The sequence below is a fragment of the Labrus mixtus genome, chromosome 6 (assembly GCF_963584025.1).
Source record: "Labrus mixtus chromosome 6, fLabMix1.1, whole genome shotgun sequence".
Taxonomy (NCBI): domain Eukaryota; kingdom Metazoa; phylum Chordata; class Actinopteri; order Labriformes; family Labridae; genus Labrus; species Labrus mixtus.
This window is the reverse complement of record NC_083617.1, coordinates 22,636,250-22,649,878: the sequence shown is the minus strand read 5'-3', so window position 1 is coordinate 22,649,878 and position 13,629 is coordinate 22,636,250. Positions and strand designations below refer to the sequence as shown.

The 13,629-nt window shown below is 41.3% G+C and overlaps 22 non-coding genes across 22 annotated transcripts; all 22 read right to left on the bottom strand.

The window, feature by feature from the left end:
* Positions 1-564: 564 nt before the first annotated feature.
* On the bottom strand, positions 565-637 carry trnar-ucg (transfer RNA arginine (anticodon UCG)). Its single transcript has one exon. It is a non-coding gene; the product is annotated as a tRNA-Arg (tRNA).
* Positions 638-997: 360 nt separating this feature from the next.
* Positions 998-1,071, bottom strand: trnai-aau (transfer RNA isoleucine (anticodon AAU)). The gene has a single exon. It is a non-coding gene; the product is annotated as a tRNA-Ile (tRNA).
* A 622-nt stretch (positions 1,072-1,693) lies between these two features.
* trnar-ucg (transfer RNA arginine (anticodon UCG)) lies at positions 1,694-1,766 on the bottom strand. The gene has a single exon. It is a non-coding gene; the product is annotated as a tRNA-Arg (tRNA).
* A 360-nt stretch (positions 1,767-2,126) lies between these two features.
* Positions 2,127-2,200, bottom strand: trnai-aau (transfer RNA isoleucine (anticodon AAU)). Its single transcript has one exon. It is a non-coding gene; the product is annotated as a tRNA-Ile (tRNA).
* Positions 2,201-2,822: 622 nt separating this feature from the next.
* trnar-ucg (transfer RNA arginine (anticodon UCG)) lies at positions 2,823-2,895 on the bottom strand. The gene has a single exon. It is a non-coding gene; the product is annotated as a tRNA-Arg (tRNA).
* Positions 2,896-3,255: 360 nt separating this feature from the next.
* trnai-aau (transfer RNA isoleucine (anticodon AAU)) lies at positions 3,256-3,329 on the bottom strand. Its single transcript has one exon. It is a non-coding gene; the product is annotated as a tRNA-Ile (tRNA).
* A 621-nt stretch (positions 3,330-3,950) lies between these two features.
* trnar-ucg (transfer RNA arginine (anticodon UCG)) lies at positions 3,951-4,023 on the bottom strand. Its single transcript has one exon. It is a non-coding gene; the product is annotated as a tRNA-Arg (tRNA).
* A 360-nt stretch (positions 4,024-4,383) lies between these two features.
* On the bottom strand, positions 4,384-4,457 carry trnai-aau (transfer RNA isoleucine (anticodon AAU)). Its single transcript has one exon. It is a non-coding gene; the product is annotated as a tRNA-Ile (tRNA).
* Positions 4,458-5,079: 622 nt separating this feature from the next.
* Positions 5,080-5,152, bottom strand: trnar-ucg (transfer RNA arginine (anticodon UCG)). The gene has a single exon. It is a non-coding gene; the product is annotated as a tRNA-Arg (tRNA).
* Positions 5,153-5,512: 360 nt separating this feature from the next.
* Positions 5,513-5,586, bottom strand: trnai-aau (transfer RNA isoleucine (anticodon AAU)). Its single transcript has one exon. It is a non-coding gene; the product is annotated as a tRNA-Ile (tRNA).
* Positions 5,587-6,207: 621 nt separating this feature from the next.
* Positions 6,208-6,280, bottom strand: trnar-ucg (transfer RNA arginine (anticodon UCG)). Its single transcript has one exon. It is a non-coding gene; the product is annotated as a tRNA-Arg (tRNA).
* A 564-nt stretch (positions 6,281-6,844) lies between these two features.
* Positions 6,845-6,918, bottom strand: trnai-aau (transfer RNA isoleucine (anticodon AAU)). The gene has a single exon. It is a non-coding gene; the product is annotated as a tRNA-Ile (tRNA).
* A 622-nt stretch (positions 6,919-7,540) lies between these two features.
* On the bottom strand, positions 7,541-7,613 carry trnar-ucg (transfer RNA arginine (anticodon UCG)). The gene has a single exon. It is a non-coding gene; the product is annotated as a tRNA-Arg (tRNA).
* A 768-nt stretch (positions 7,614-8,381) lies between these two features.
* On the bottom strand, positions 8,382-8,455 carry trnai-aau (transfer RNA isoleucine (anticodon AAU)). Its single transcript has one exon. It is a non-coding gene; the product is annotated as a tRNA-Ile (tRNA).
* A 622-nt stretch (positions 8,456-9,077) lies between these two features.
* On the bottom strand, positions 9,078-9,150 carry trnar-ucg (transfer RNA arginine (anticodon UCG)). Its single transcript has one exon. It is a non-coding gene; the product is annotated as a tRNA-Arg (tRNA).
* Positions 9,151-9,510: 360 nt separating this feature from the next.
* Positions 9,511-9,584, bottom strand: trnai-aau (transfer RNA isoleucine (anticodon AAU)). Its single transcript has one exon. It is a non-coding gene; the product is annotated as a tRNA-Ile (tRNA).
* Positions 9,585-10,205: 621 nt separating this feature from the next.
* Positions 10,206-10,278, bottom strand: trnar-ucg (transfer RNA arginine (anticodon UCG)). Its single transcript has one exon. It is a non-coding gene; the product is annotated as a tRNA-Arg (tRNA).
* Positions 10,279-10,638: 360 nt separating this feature from the next.
* Positions 10,639-10,712, bottom strand: trnai-aau (transfer RNA isoleucine (anticodon AAU)). Its single transcript has one exon. It is a non-coding gene; the product is annotated as a tRNA-Ile (tRNA).
* A 623-nt stretch (positions 10,713-11,335) lies between these two features.
* Positions 11,336-11,408, bottom strand: trnar-ucg (transfer RNA arginine (anticodon UCG)). Its single transcript has one exon. It is a non-coding gene; the product is annotated as a tRNA-Arg (tRNA).
* A 360-nt stretch (positions 11,409-11,768) lies between these two features.
* trnai-aau (transfer RNA isoleucine (anticodon AAU)) lies at positions 11,769-11,842 on the bottom strand. Its single transcript has one exon. It is a non-coding gene; the product is annotated as a tRNA-Ile (tRNA).
* Positions 11,843-12,463: 621 nt separating this feature from the next.
* On the bottom strand, positions 12,464-12,536 carry trnar-ucg (transfer RNA arginine (anticodon UCG)). Its single transcript has one exon. It is a non-coding gene; the product is annotated as a tRNA-Arg (tRNA).
* Positions 12,537-13,100: 564 nt separating this feature from the next.
* Positions 13,101-13,174, bottom strand: trnai-aau (transfer RNA isoleucine (anticodon AAU)). The gene has a single exon. It is a non-coding gene; the product is annotated as a tRNA-Ile (tRNA).
* Between the last annotated feature and the right edge of the window lie 455 nt (positions 13,175-13,629).

The window sequence follows — 13,629 nt, the reverse complement described above, 5'->3', positions numbered from 1 at the left end:
CAATTTATACACTTGAGGTTCTTTCCTTCAATAGAACTAACCTGCCAACCACAAAGGGACTCAAATCCTCAATCTTCTGATCTGAAGTCAGACAACATGTCCATTAGGCCACGTGGTCACTGTAACTGGATATTCACACTCTTTCCTCTTGATTTTTTTCTAGAGAGAGTTGACAAGAATCCAACAAGGAAAGCAATTCTTTTCTTCAGGAGCGGATATGAATCAAGGAAAGTTATTGAGTGAATTGTTTACTCTTTACACTGGATTAAGTGATGTTATCTTTCAGTCTTTGGGGATTTCACCAAGATGACCCCCATACTTGACAGTGAAGATTCTCAGTATTTTTTGTGCTTTCTCTCTTCTATGGAATCTAACACAGTATATGTATCATTCAGTAATTGGGGGATTGAGCCCATCACCATGGCTTTATTAGCACCATGCTCTAACCATAGCTAACTGGCCGGACTTGACTATACTCATAACAAACTTCGTCAGAGAACTTAATCCAGCTAGAGTGGACAATTTATACACTTGGGGTTTTTACCGTCAACAAAGCTAATGTGTCAACCACGAAGGGACTCGAACCCTCAATCTTCTGATTCGAAGTCAGACGCCTCGTCCATTAGGCCACGTGGTCCCTGTAACTGCATAATTCTCTAGATTGCTCTACCAAACAAGAAATCAATACATTTCAGAGGGTGAGGAAAACAGGTCTCAGTTGAAGGTAAGGGTTCAAATGGGATTCTTGGTTTCCTCCTTGGAGAATTAGAATTGGTGTCTTTTTCAAAGTAAATGGCCAGTATGGGGATTGAACCCATTTCCTCCATTAGGCCACGTGGTCCCTGTAACTGCATAATTCTCTAGATTGCCCTACCAAACAAGAAATCAATCCATTTCAGAGGGTGAGGAAAACAGGTCTCAGTTGAAGGTAAGGGTTCAAATGGGATTCTTTGTTTCCTCCTTGGAGAATTAGAATTGGTGTCTTTTTCAAAGTAAATGGCCAGTATGGGGATTGAACCCATGACCTTGGCGTTATTAGCACCACGCTCTAACCATCTGAGCTAACCGGCCTCTGTTGGACTGTTTTCCCAACAAAATTTGTAGGAGAACTTAACCCAGCCAGCGTGAACAATTTATACACTTGAGGTTCTTTCCTTCAATAGAACTAACCTGCCAACCACAAAGGGACTCAAATCCTCAATCTTCTGATCTGAAGTCAGACAACATGTCCATTAGGCCACGTGGTCACTGTAACTGGATATTCACACTCTTTCCTCTTGATTTTTTTCTAGAGAGAGTTGACAAGAATCCAACAAGGAAAGCAATTCTTTTCTTCAGGAGCGGATATGAATCAAGGAAAGTTATTGAGTGAATTGTTTACTCTTTACACTGGATTAAGTGATGTTATCTTTCAGTCTTTGGGGATTTCACCAAGATGACCCCCATACTTGACAGTGAAGATTCTCAGTATTTTTTGTGCTTTCTCTCTTCTATGGAATCTAACACAGTATATGTATCATTCAGTAATTGGGGGATTGAGCCCATCACCATGGCTTTATTAGCACCATGCTCTAACCATAGCTAAGTGGCCTGCCTTGACTATACTCATAACAAACTTTGCCAGAGAACTTAATCCAGCTAGAGTGGACAATTTATACACTTGGGGTTCTTACCGTCAACAAAGCTAACGTGTCAACCACGAAGGGACTCGAACCCTCAATCTTCTGATTCGAAGTCAGACGCCTTGTCCATTAGGCCACGTGGTCCCTGTAACTGCATAATTCTCTAGATTGCTCTACCAAACAAGAAATCAATACATTTCAGAGGGTGAGGAAAACAGGTCTCAGTTGAAGGTAAGGGTTCAAATGGGATTCTTGGTTTCCTCCTTGGAGAATTAGAATTGGTGTCTTTTTCAAAGTAAATGGCCAGTATGGGGATTGAACCCATTTCCTCCATTAGGCCACGTGGTCCCTGTAACTGCATAATTCTCTAGATTGCCCTACCAAACAAGAAATCAATCCATTTCAGAGGGTGAGGAAAACAGGTCTCAGTTGAAGGTAAGGGTTCAAATGGGATTCTTTGTTTCCTCCTTGGAGAATTAGAATTGGTGTCTTTTTCAAAGTAAATGGCCAGTATGGGGATTGAACCCATGACCTTGGCGTTATTAGCACCACGCTCTAACCATCTGAGCTAACCGGCCTCTGTTGGACTGTTTTCCCAACAAAATTTGTAGGAGAACTTAACCCAGCCAGCGTGAACAATTTATACACTTGAGGTTCTTTCCTTCAATAGAACTAACCTGCCAACCACAAAGGGACTCAAATCCTCAATCTTCTGATCTGAAGTCAGACAACATGTCCATTAGGCCACGTGGTCACTGTAACTGGATATTCACACTCTTTCCTCTTGATTTTTTTCTAGAGAGAGTTGACAAGAATCCAACAAGGAAAGCAATTCTTTTCTTCAGGAGCGGATATGAATCAAGGAAAGTTATTGAGTGAATTGTTTACTCTTTACACTGGATTAAGTGATGTTATCTTTCAGTCTTTGGGGATTTCACCAAGATGACCCCCATACTTGACAGTGAAGATTCTCAGTATTTTTTGTGCTTTCTCTCTTCTATGGAATCTAACACAGTATATGTATCATTCAGTAATTGGGGGATTGAGCCCATCACCATGGCTTTATTAGCACCATGCTCTAACCATAGCTAACTGGCCGGACTTGACTATACTCATAACAAACTTCGTCAGAGAACTTAATCCAGCTAGAGTGGACAATTTATACACTTGGGGTTTTTACCGTCAACAAAGCTAATGTGTCAACCACGAAGGGACTCGAACCCTCAATCTTCTGATTCGAAGTCAGACGCCTCGTCCATTAGGCCACGTGGTCCCTGTAACTGCATAATTCTCTAGATTGCTCTACCAAACAAGAAATCAATACATTTCAGAGGGTGAGGAAAACAGGTCTCAGTTGAAGGTAAGGGTTCAAATGGGATTCTTGGTTTCCTCCTTGGAGAATTAGAATTGGTGTCTTTTTCAAAGTAAATGGCCAGTATGGGGATTGAACCCATTTCCTCCATTAGGCCACGTGGTCCCTGTAACTGCATAATTCTCTAGATTGCCCTACCAAACAAGAAATCAATCCATTTCAGAGGGTGAGGAAAACAGGTCTCAGTTGAAGGTAAGGGTTCAAATGGGATTCTTTGTTTCCTCCTTGGAGAATTAGAATTGGTGTCTTTTTCAAAGTAAATGGCCAGTATGGGGATTGAACCCATGACCTTGGCGTTATTAGCACCACGCTCTAACCATCTGAGCTAACCGGCCTCTGTTGGATTGTTTTCCCAACAAAATTTGTAGGAGAACTTAACCCAGCCAGCGTGAACAATTTATACACTTGAGGTTCTTTCCTTCAATAGAACTAACCTGCCAACCACAAAGGGACTCAAATCCTCAATCTTCTGATCTGAAGTCAGACAACATGTCCATTAGGCCACGTGGTCACTGTAACTGGATATTCACACTCTTTCCTCTTGATTTTTTTCTAGAGAGAGTTGACAAGAATCCAACAAGGAAAGCAATTATTTTCTTCAGGAGCGGTTATGAATCAAGGAAAGTTATTGAGTGAATTGTTTACTCTTTACACTGGATTAAGTGATGTTATCTTTCAGTCTTTGGGGATTTCACCAAGATGACCCCATACTTGACAGTGAAGATTCTCAGTATTTTTTGTGCTTTCTCTCTTCTATGGAATCTAACACAGTATATGTATCATTCAGTAATTGGGGGATTGAGCCCATCACCATGGCTTTATTAGCACCATGCTCTAACCATAGCTAACCGGACTGCCTTGACTATACTCATAACAAACTTTGCCAGAGAACTTAATCCAGCTAGAGTGGACAATTTATACACTTGGGGTTCTTACCGTCAACAAAGCTAACGTGTCAACCACGAAGGGACTCGAACCCTCAATCTTCTGATTCGAAGTCAGACGCCTTGTCCATTAGGCCACGTGGTCCCTGTAACTGCATAATTCTCTAGATTGCTCTACCAAACAAGAAATCAATACATTTCAGAGGGTGAGGAAAACAGGTCTCAGTTGAAGGTAAGGGTTCAAATGGGATTCTTGGTTTCCTCCTTGGAGAATTAGAATTGGTGTCTTTTTCAAAGTAAATGGCCAGTATGGGGATTGAACCCATTTCCTCCATTAGGCCACGTGGTCCCTGTAACTGCATAATTCTCTAGATTGCCCTACCAAACAAGAAATCAATCCATTTCAGAGGGTGAGGAAAACAGGTCTCAGTTGAAGGTAAGGGTTCAAATGGGATTCTTTGTTTCCTCCTTGGAGAATTAGAATTGGTGTCTTTTTCAAAGTAAATGGCCAGTATGGGGATTGAACCCATGACCTTGGCGTTATTAGCACCACGCTCTAACCATCTGAGCTAACCGGCCTCTGTTGGACTGTTTTCCCAACAAAATTTGTAGGAGAACTTAACCCAGCCAGCGTGAACAATTTATACACTTGAGGTTCTTTCCTTCAATAGAACTAACCTGCCAACCACAAAGGGACTCAAATCCTCAATCTTCTGATCTGAAGTCAGACAACATGTCCATTAGGCCACGTGGTCACTGTAACTGGATATTCACACTCTTTCCTCTTGATTTTTTTCTAGAGAGAGTTGACAAGAATCCAACAAGGAAAGCAATTCTTTTCTTCAGGAGCGGATATGAATCAAGGAAAGTTATTGAGTGAATTGTTTACTCTTTACACTGGATTAAGTGATGTTATCTTTCAGTCTTTGGGGATTTCACCAAGATGACCCCCATACTTGACAGTGAAGATTCTCAGTATTTTTTGTGCTTTCTCTCTTCTATGGAATCTAACACAGTATATGTATCATTCAGTAATTGGGGGATTGAGCCCATCACCATGGCTTTATTAGCACCATGCTCTAACCATAGCTAACTGGCCGGACTTGACTATACTCATAACAAACTTCGTCAGAGAACTTAATCCAGCTAGAGTGGACAATTTATACACTTGGGGTTTTTACCGTCAACAAAGCTAATGTGTCAACCACGAAGGGACTCGAACCCTCAATCTTCTGATTCGAAGTCAGACGCCTCGTCCATTAGGCCACGTGGTCCCTGTAACTGCATAATTCTCTAGATTGCTCTACCAAACAAGAAATCAATACATTTCAGAGGGTGAGGAAAACAGGTCTCAGTTGAAGGTAAGGGTTCAAATGGGATTCTTGGTTTCCTCCTTGGAGAATTAGAATTGGTGTCTTTTTCAAAGTAAATGGCCAGTATGGGGATTGAACCCATTTCCTCCATTAGGCCACGTGGTCCCTGTAACTGCATAATTCTCTAGATTGCCCTACCAAACAAGAAATCAATCCATTTCAGAGGGTGAGGAAAACAGGTCTCAGTTGAAGGTAAGGGTTCAAATGGGATTCTTTGTTTCCTCCTTGGAGAATTAGAATTGGTGTCTTTTTCAAAGTAAATGGCCAGTATGGGGATTGAACCCATGACCTTGGCGTTATTAGCACCACGCTCTAACCATCTGAGCTAACCGGCCTCTGTTGGATTGTTTTCCCAACAAAATTTGTAGGAGAACTTAACCCAGCCAGCGTGAACAATTTATACACTTGAGGTTCTTTCCTTCAATAGAACTAACCTGCCAACCACAAAGGGACTCAAATCCTCAATCTTCTGATCTGAAGTCAGACAACATGTCCATTAGGCCACGTGGTCACTGTAACTGGATATTCACACTCTTTCCTCTTGATTTTTTTCTAGAGAGAGTTGACAAGAATCCAACAAGGAAAGCAATTATTTTCTTCAGGAGCGGTTATGAATCAAGGAAAGTTATTGAGTGAATTGTTTACTCTTTACACTGGATTAAGTGATGTTATCTTTCAGTCTTTGGGGATTTCACGAAGATGACCCCATACTTGACAGTGAAGATTCTCAGTATTTTTTGTGCTTTCTCTCTTCTATGGAATCTAACACAGTATATGTATCATTCAGTAATTGGGGGATTGAGCCCATCACCATGGCTTTATTAGCACCATGCTCTAACCATAGCTAACCGGACTGCCTTGACTATACTCATAACAAACTTTGCCAGAGAACTTAATCCAGCTAGAGTGGACAATTTATACACTTGGGGTTCTTACCGTCAACAAAGCTAACGTGTCAACCACGAAGGGACTCGAACCCTCAATCTTCTGATTCGAAGTCAGACGCCTTGTCCATTAGGCCACGTGGTCCCTGTAACTGCATAATTCTCTAGATTGCTCTACCAAACAAGAAATCAATACATTTCAGAGGGTGAGGAAAACAGGTCTCAGTTGAAGGTAAGGGTTCAAATGGGATTCTTGGTTTCCTCCTTGGAGAATTAGAATTGGTGTCTTTTTCAAAGTAAATGGCCAGTATGGGGATTGAACCCATTTCCTCCATTAGGCCACGTGGTCCATGTAACTGCATAATTCTCTAGATTGCCCTACCAAACTAGAAATCAATACATTTCAGAGGGTGAGGAAAACAGGTCTCAGTTGAAGGTAAGGGTTCAAATGGGATTCTTTGTTTCCTCCTTGGAGAATTAGAATTGGTGTCTTTTTCAAAGTAAATGGCCAGTATGGGGATTGAACCCATTTCCTCCATTAGGCCACGTGGTCCCTGGAACTGCATAATTCTCTAGATTGCCCTACCAATCAAGAAATCAATACATTTCAGAGGGTGAGGAAAACAGGTCTCAGTTGAAGGTAAGGGTTCAAATGGGATTCTTGGTTTCCTCCTTGGAGAATTAGAATTGGTGTCTTTTTCAAAGTAAATGGCCAGTATGGGGATTGAACCCATGACCTTGGCGTTATTAGCACCATGCTCTAACCATCTGAGCTAACCGGCCTCTGTTGGACTGTTTTCCCAACAAAATTTGTAGGAGAACTTAATCCAGCCAGCGTGAACAATTTATACACTTGAGGTTCTTTCCTTCAATAGAACTAACCTGCCAACCACAAAGGGACTCAAATCCTCAATCTTCTGATCTGAAGTCAGACAACATGTCCATTAGGCCACGTGGTCACTGTAACTGGATATTCACACTCTTTCCTCTTGATTTTTTTCTAGAGAGAGTTGACAAGAATCCAACAAGGAAAGCAATTCTTTTCTTCAGGAGCGGTTATGAATCAAGGAAAGTTATTGAGTGAATTGTTTACTCTTTACACTGGATTAAGTGATGTTATCTTTCAGTCTTTGGGGATTTCACCAAGATGACCCCCATACTTGACAGTGAAGATTCTCAGTATTTTTTGTGCTTTCTCTCTTCTATGGAATCTAACACAGTATATGTATCATTCAGTAATTGGGGGATTGAGCCCATCCCCATGGCTTTATTAGCACCATGCTCTAACCATAGCTAACTGGCCTGCCTTGACTATACTCATAACAAACTTTGTCAGAGAACTTAATCCAGCTAGAGTGGACAATTTATACACTTGGGGTTTTTACCGTCAACAAAGCTAATGTGTCAACCACGAAGGGACTCGAACCCTCAATCTTCTGATTCGAAGTCAGACACATTGTCCATTAGGCCACGTGGTCCCTGTAACTGCATAATTCTCTAGATTGCCCTACCAAACAAGAAATCAATACATTTAAGAGGGTGAGGAAAACAGGTCTCAGTTGAAGGTAAGGGTTCAAATGGGATTCTTTGTTTCCTCCTTGGAGAATTAGAATTGGTGTCTTTTTCAAAGTAAATGGCCAGTATGGGGATTGAACCCATTTCCTCCATTAGGCCACGTGGTCCCTGTAACTGCATAATTCTCTAGATTGCCCTACCAAACAAGAAATCAATACATTTCAGAGGGTGAGGAAAACAGGTCTCAGTTGAAGGTAAGGGTTCAAATGGGATTCTTGGTTTCCTCCTTGGAGAATTAGAATTGGTGTCTTTTTCAAAGTAAATGGCCAGTATGGGGATTGAACCCATTTCCTCCATTAGGCCACGTGGTCCCTGGAACTGCATAATTCTCTAGATTGCTCTACCAAACAAGAAATCAATACATTTCAGAGGGTGAGGAAAACAGGTCTCAGTTGAAGGTAAGGGTTCAAATGGGATTCTTGGTTTCCTCCTTGGAGAATTAGAATTGGTGTCTTTTTCAAAGTAAATGGCCAGTATGGGGATTGAACCCATTTCCTCCATTAGGCCACGTGGTCCCTGGAACTGCATAATTCTCTAGATTGCCCTACCAAACAAGAAATCAATCCATTTCAGAGGGTGAGGAAAACAGGTCTCAGTTGAAGGTAAGGGTTCAAATGGGATTCTTTGTTTCCTCCTTGGAGAATTAGAATTGGTGTCTTTTTCAAAGTAAATGGCCAGTATGGGGATTGAACCCATGACCTTGGCGTTATTAGCACCACACTCTAACCATCTGAGCTAACCGGCCTCTGTTGGACTGTTTTCCCAACAAAATTTGTAGGAGAACTTAATCCAGCCAGCGTGAACAATTTATACACTTGAGGTTCTTTCCTTCAATAGAACTAACCTGCCAACCACAAAGGGACTCAAATCCTCAATCTTCTGATCTGAAGTCAGACAACATGTCCATTAGGCCATGTGGTCACTGTAACTGGATATTAACACTCTTTCCTCTTGATTTTTTTCTAGAGAGAGTTGACAAGAATCCAAGAAGGAAAGCAATTCTTTTCGTCAGGAGCGGTTATGAATCAAGGAAAGTTATTGAGTGAATTGTTTACTCTTTACACTGGATTAAGTGATGTTATCTTTCAGTCTTTGGGGATTTCAACAAGATGACCTGCATACTTGACAGTGAAGATTCTCAGTATTTTTTGTGTTTTCTCTCTTCTATGGAATCTAACACAGTATATGTATCATTCAGTAATTGGGGTATTGAACCCATCACCATGGCTTTATTAGCACCATGCTCTAACCATAGCTAACTGGCCTGACTTGACTATACTCATAACAAACTTCGTCAGAGAACTTAATCCAGCTAGAGTGGACAATTTATACACTTGGGGTTTTTACCGTCAACAAAGCTAATGTGTCAACCACGAAGGGACTCGAACCCTCAATCTTCTGATTCGAAGTCAGACACATTGTCCATTAGGCCACGTGGTCCCTGTAACTGCATAATTCTCTAGATTGCCCTACCAAACAAGAAATCAATACATTTAAGAGGGTGAGGAAAACAGGTCTCAGTTGAAGGTAAGGGTTCAAATGGGATTCTTTGTTTCCTCCTTGGAGAATTAGAATTGGTGTCTTTTTCAAAGTAAATGGCCAGTATGGGGATTGAACCCATTTCCTCCATTAGGCCACGTGGTCCCTGGAACTGCATAATTCTCTAGATTGCCCTACCAAACAAGAAATCAATCCATTTCAGAGGGTGAGGAAAACAGGTCTCAGTTGAAGGTAAGGGTTCAAATGGGATTCTTTGTTTCCTCCTTGGAGAATTAGAATTGGTGTCTTTTTCAAAGTAAATGGCCAGTATGGGGATTGAACCCATGACCTTGGCGTTATTAGCACCACGCTCTAACCATCTGAGCTAACCGGCCTCTGTTGGATTGTTTTCCCAACAAAATTTGTAGGAGAACTTAACCCAGCCAGCGTGAACAATTTATACACTTGAGGTTCTTTCCTTCAATAGAACTAACCTGCCAACCACAAAGGGACTCAAATCCTCAATCTTCTGATCTGAAGTCAGACAACATGTCCATTAGGCCACGTGGTCACTGTAACTGGATATTCACACTCTTTCCTCTTGATTTTTTTCTAGAGAGAGTTGACAAGAATCCAACAAGGAAAGCAATTCTTTTCTTCAGGAGCGGTTATGCATCAAGGAAAGTTATTGAGTGAATTGTTTACTCTTTACACTGGATTAAGTGATGTTATCTTTCAGTCTTTGAAGATTTCACCAAGATGACCCCATACTTGACAGTGAAGATTCTCAGTATTTTTTGTGCTTTCTCTCTTCTATGGAATCTAACACAGTATATGTATCATTCAGTAATTGGGGGATTGAGCCCATCACCATGGCTTTATTAGCACCATGCTCTAACCATAGCTAACCGGACTGCCTTGACTATACTCATAACAAACTTTGCCAGAGAACTTAATCCAGCTAGAGTGGACAATTTATACACTTGGGGTTCTTACCGTCAACAAAGCTAACGTGTCAACCACGAAGGGACTCGAACCCTCAATCTTCTGATTCGAAGTCAGACGCCTTGTCCATTAGGCCACGTGGTCCCTGTAACTGCATAATTCTCTAGATTGCTCTACCAAACAAGAAATCAATACATTTCAGAGGGTGAGGAAAACAGGTCTCAGTTGAAGGTAAGGGTTCAAATGGGATTCTTGGTTTCCTCCTTGGAGAATTAGAATTGGTGTCTTTTTCAAAGTAAATGGCCAGTATGGGGATTGAACCCATTTCCTCCATTAGGCCACGTGGTCCATGTAACTGCATAATTCTCTAGATTGCCCTACCAAACTAGAAATCAATACATTTCAGAGGGTGAGGAAAACAGGTCTCAGTTGAAGGTAAGGGTTCAAATGGGATTCTTGGTTTCCTCCTTGGAGAATTAGAATTGGTGTCTTTTTCAAAGTAAATGGCCAGTATGGGGATTGAACCCATGACCTTGGCGTTATTAGCACCACGCTCTAACCATCTGAGCGAACCGGCCTCTGTTGGACTGTTTTCCCAACAAAATTTGTAGGAGAACTTAATCCAGCCAGCGTGAACAATTTATACACTTGAGGTTCTTTCCTTCAATAGAACTAACCTGCCAACCACAAAGGGACTCAAATCCTCAATCTTCTGATCTGAAGTCAGACAACATGTCCATTAGGCCATGTGGTCACTGTAACTGTGCTATTCACACTCTTTCCTCTTGATTTTTTTCTAGAGAGAGTTGACAAGAATCCAAGAAGGAAAGCAATTCTTTTCGTCAGGAGCGGTTATGAATCAAGGAAAGTTATTGAGTGAATTGTTTACTCTTTACACTGGATTAAGTGATGTTATCTTTCAGTCTTTGGGGATTTCAACAAGATGACCTGCATACTTGACAGTGAAGATTCTCAGTATTTTTTGTGTTTTCTCTCTTCTATGGAATCTAACACAGTATATGTATCATTCAGTAATTGGGGGATTGAACCCATCACCATGGCTTTATTAGCACCATGCTCTAACCATAGCTAACTGGCCTGACTTGACTATACTCATAACAAACTTCGTCAGAGAACTTAATCCAGCTAGAGTGGACAATTTATACACTTGGGGTTTTTACCGTCAACAAAGCTAATGTGTCAACCACGAAGGGACTCGAACCCTCAATCTTCTGATTCGAAGTCAGACGCCTTGTCCATTAAGCCACGTGGTCCCTGTAACTGCATAATTCTCTAGATTGCTCTACCAAACAAGAAATCAATACATTTCAGAGGGTGAGGAAAACAGGTCTCAGTTGAAGGTAAGGGTTCAAATGGGATTCTTGGTTTCCTCCTTGGAGAATTAGAATTGGTGTCTTTTTCAAAGTAAATGGCCAGTATGGGGATTGAACCCATTTCCTCCATTAGGCCACGTGGTCCCTGTAACTGCATAATTCTCTAGATTGCCCTACCAAACAAGAAATCAATCCATTTCAGAGGGTGAGGAAAACAGGTCTCAGTTGAAGGTAAGGGTTCAAATGGGATTCTTTGTTTCCTCCTTGGAGAATTAGAATTGGTGTCTTTTTCAAAGTAAATGGCCAGTATGGGGATTGAACCCATGACCTTGGCGTTATTAGCACCACGCTCTAACCATCTGAGCTAACCGGCCTCTGTTGGATTGTTTTCCCAACAAAATTTGTAGGAGAACTTAACCCAGCCAGCGTGAACAATTTATACACTTGAGGTTCTTTCCTTCAATAGAACTAACCTGCCAACCACAAAGGGACTCAAATCCTCAATCTTCTGATCTGAAGTCAGACAACATGTCCATTAGGCCACGTGGTCACTGTAACTGGATATTCACACTCTTTCCTCTTGATTTTTTTCTAGAGAGAGTTGACAAGAATCCAACAAGGAAAGCAATTCTTTTCTTCAGGAGCGGTTATGAATCAAGGAAAGTTATTGAGTGAATTGTTTACTCTTTACACTGGATTAAGTGATGTTATCTTTCAGTCTTTGGGGATTTCACCAAGATGACCCCATACTTGACAGTGAAGATTCTCAGTATTTTTTGTGCTTTCTCTCTTCTATGGAATCTAACACAGTATATGTATCATTCAGTAATTGGGGGATTGAGCCCATCACCATGGCTTTATTAGCACCATGCTCTAACCATAGCTAACCAGACTGCCTTGACTATACTCATAACAAACTTTGCCAGAGAACTTAATCCAGCTAGAGTGGACAATTTATACACTTGGGGTTCTTACCGTCAACAAAGCTAACGTGTCAACCACAAAGGGACTCGAACCCTCAATCTTCTGATTCGAAGTCAGACGCCTTGTCCATTAGGCCACGTGGTCCCTGTAACTGCAAAATTCTCTAGATTGCTCTACCAAACAAGAAATCAATACATTTCAGAGGGTGAGGAAAACAGGTCTCAGTTGAAGGTAAGGGTTCAAATGGGATTCTTGGTTTCCTCCTTGGAGAATTAGAATTGGTGTCTTTTTCAAAGTAAATGGCCAGTATGGGGATTGAACCCATTTCCTCCATTAGGCCACGTGGTCCATGTAACTGCATAATTCTCTAGATTGCCCTACCAAACTAGAAATCAATACATTTCAGAGGGTGAGGAAAACAGGTCTCAGTTGAAGGTAAGGGTTCAAATGGGATTCTTTGTTTCCTCCTTGGAGAATTAGAATTGGTGTCTTTTTCAAAGTAAATGGCCAGTATGGGGATTGAACCCATTTCCTCCATTAGGCCACGTGGTCCCTGGAACTGCATAATCCTCTAGATTGCCCTACCAATCAAGAAATCAATACATTTCAGAGGGTGAGGAAAACAGGTCTCAGTTGAAGGTAAGGGTTCAAATGGGATTCTTGGTTTCCTCCTTGGAGAATTAGAATTGGTGTCTTTTTCAAAGTAAATGGCCAGTATGGGGATTGAACCCATGACCTTGGCGTTATTAGCACCACGCTCTAACCATCTGAGCGAACCGGCCTCTGTTGGACTGTTTTCCCAACAAAATTTGTAGGAGAACTTAATCCAGCCAGCGTGAACAATTTATACACTTGAGGTTCTTTCCTTCAATAGAACTAACCTGCCAACCACAAAGGGACTCAAATCCTCAATCTTCTGATCTGAAGTCAGACAACATGTCCATTAGGCCACGTGGTCACTGTAACTGGATATTCACACTCTTTCCTCTTGATTTTTTTCTAGAGAGAGTTGACAAGAATCCAACAAGGAAAGCAATTCTTTTCTTCAGGAGCGGTTATGAATCAAGGAAAGTTATTGAGTGAATTGTTTACTCTTTACACTGGATTAAGTGATGTTATCTTTCAGTCTTTGGGGATTTCACCAAGATGACCCCCATACTTGACAGTGAAGATTCTCAGTATTTTTTGTGCTTTCTCTCTTCTATGGAATCTAACACAGTATATGTATCATTCAGTA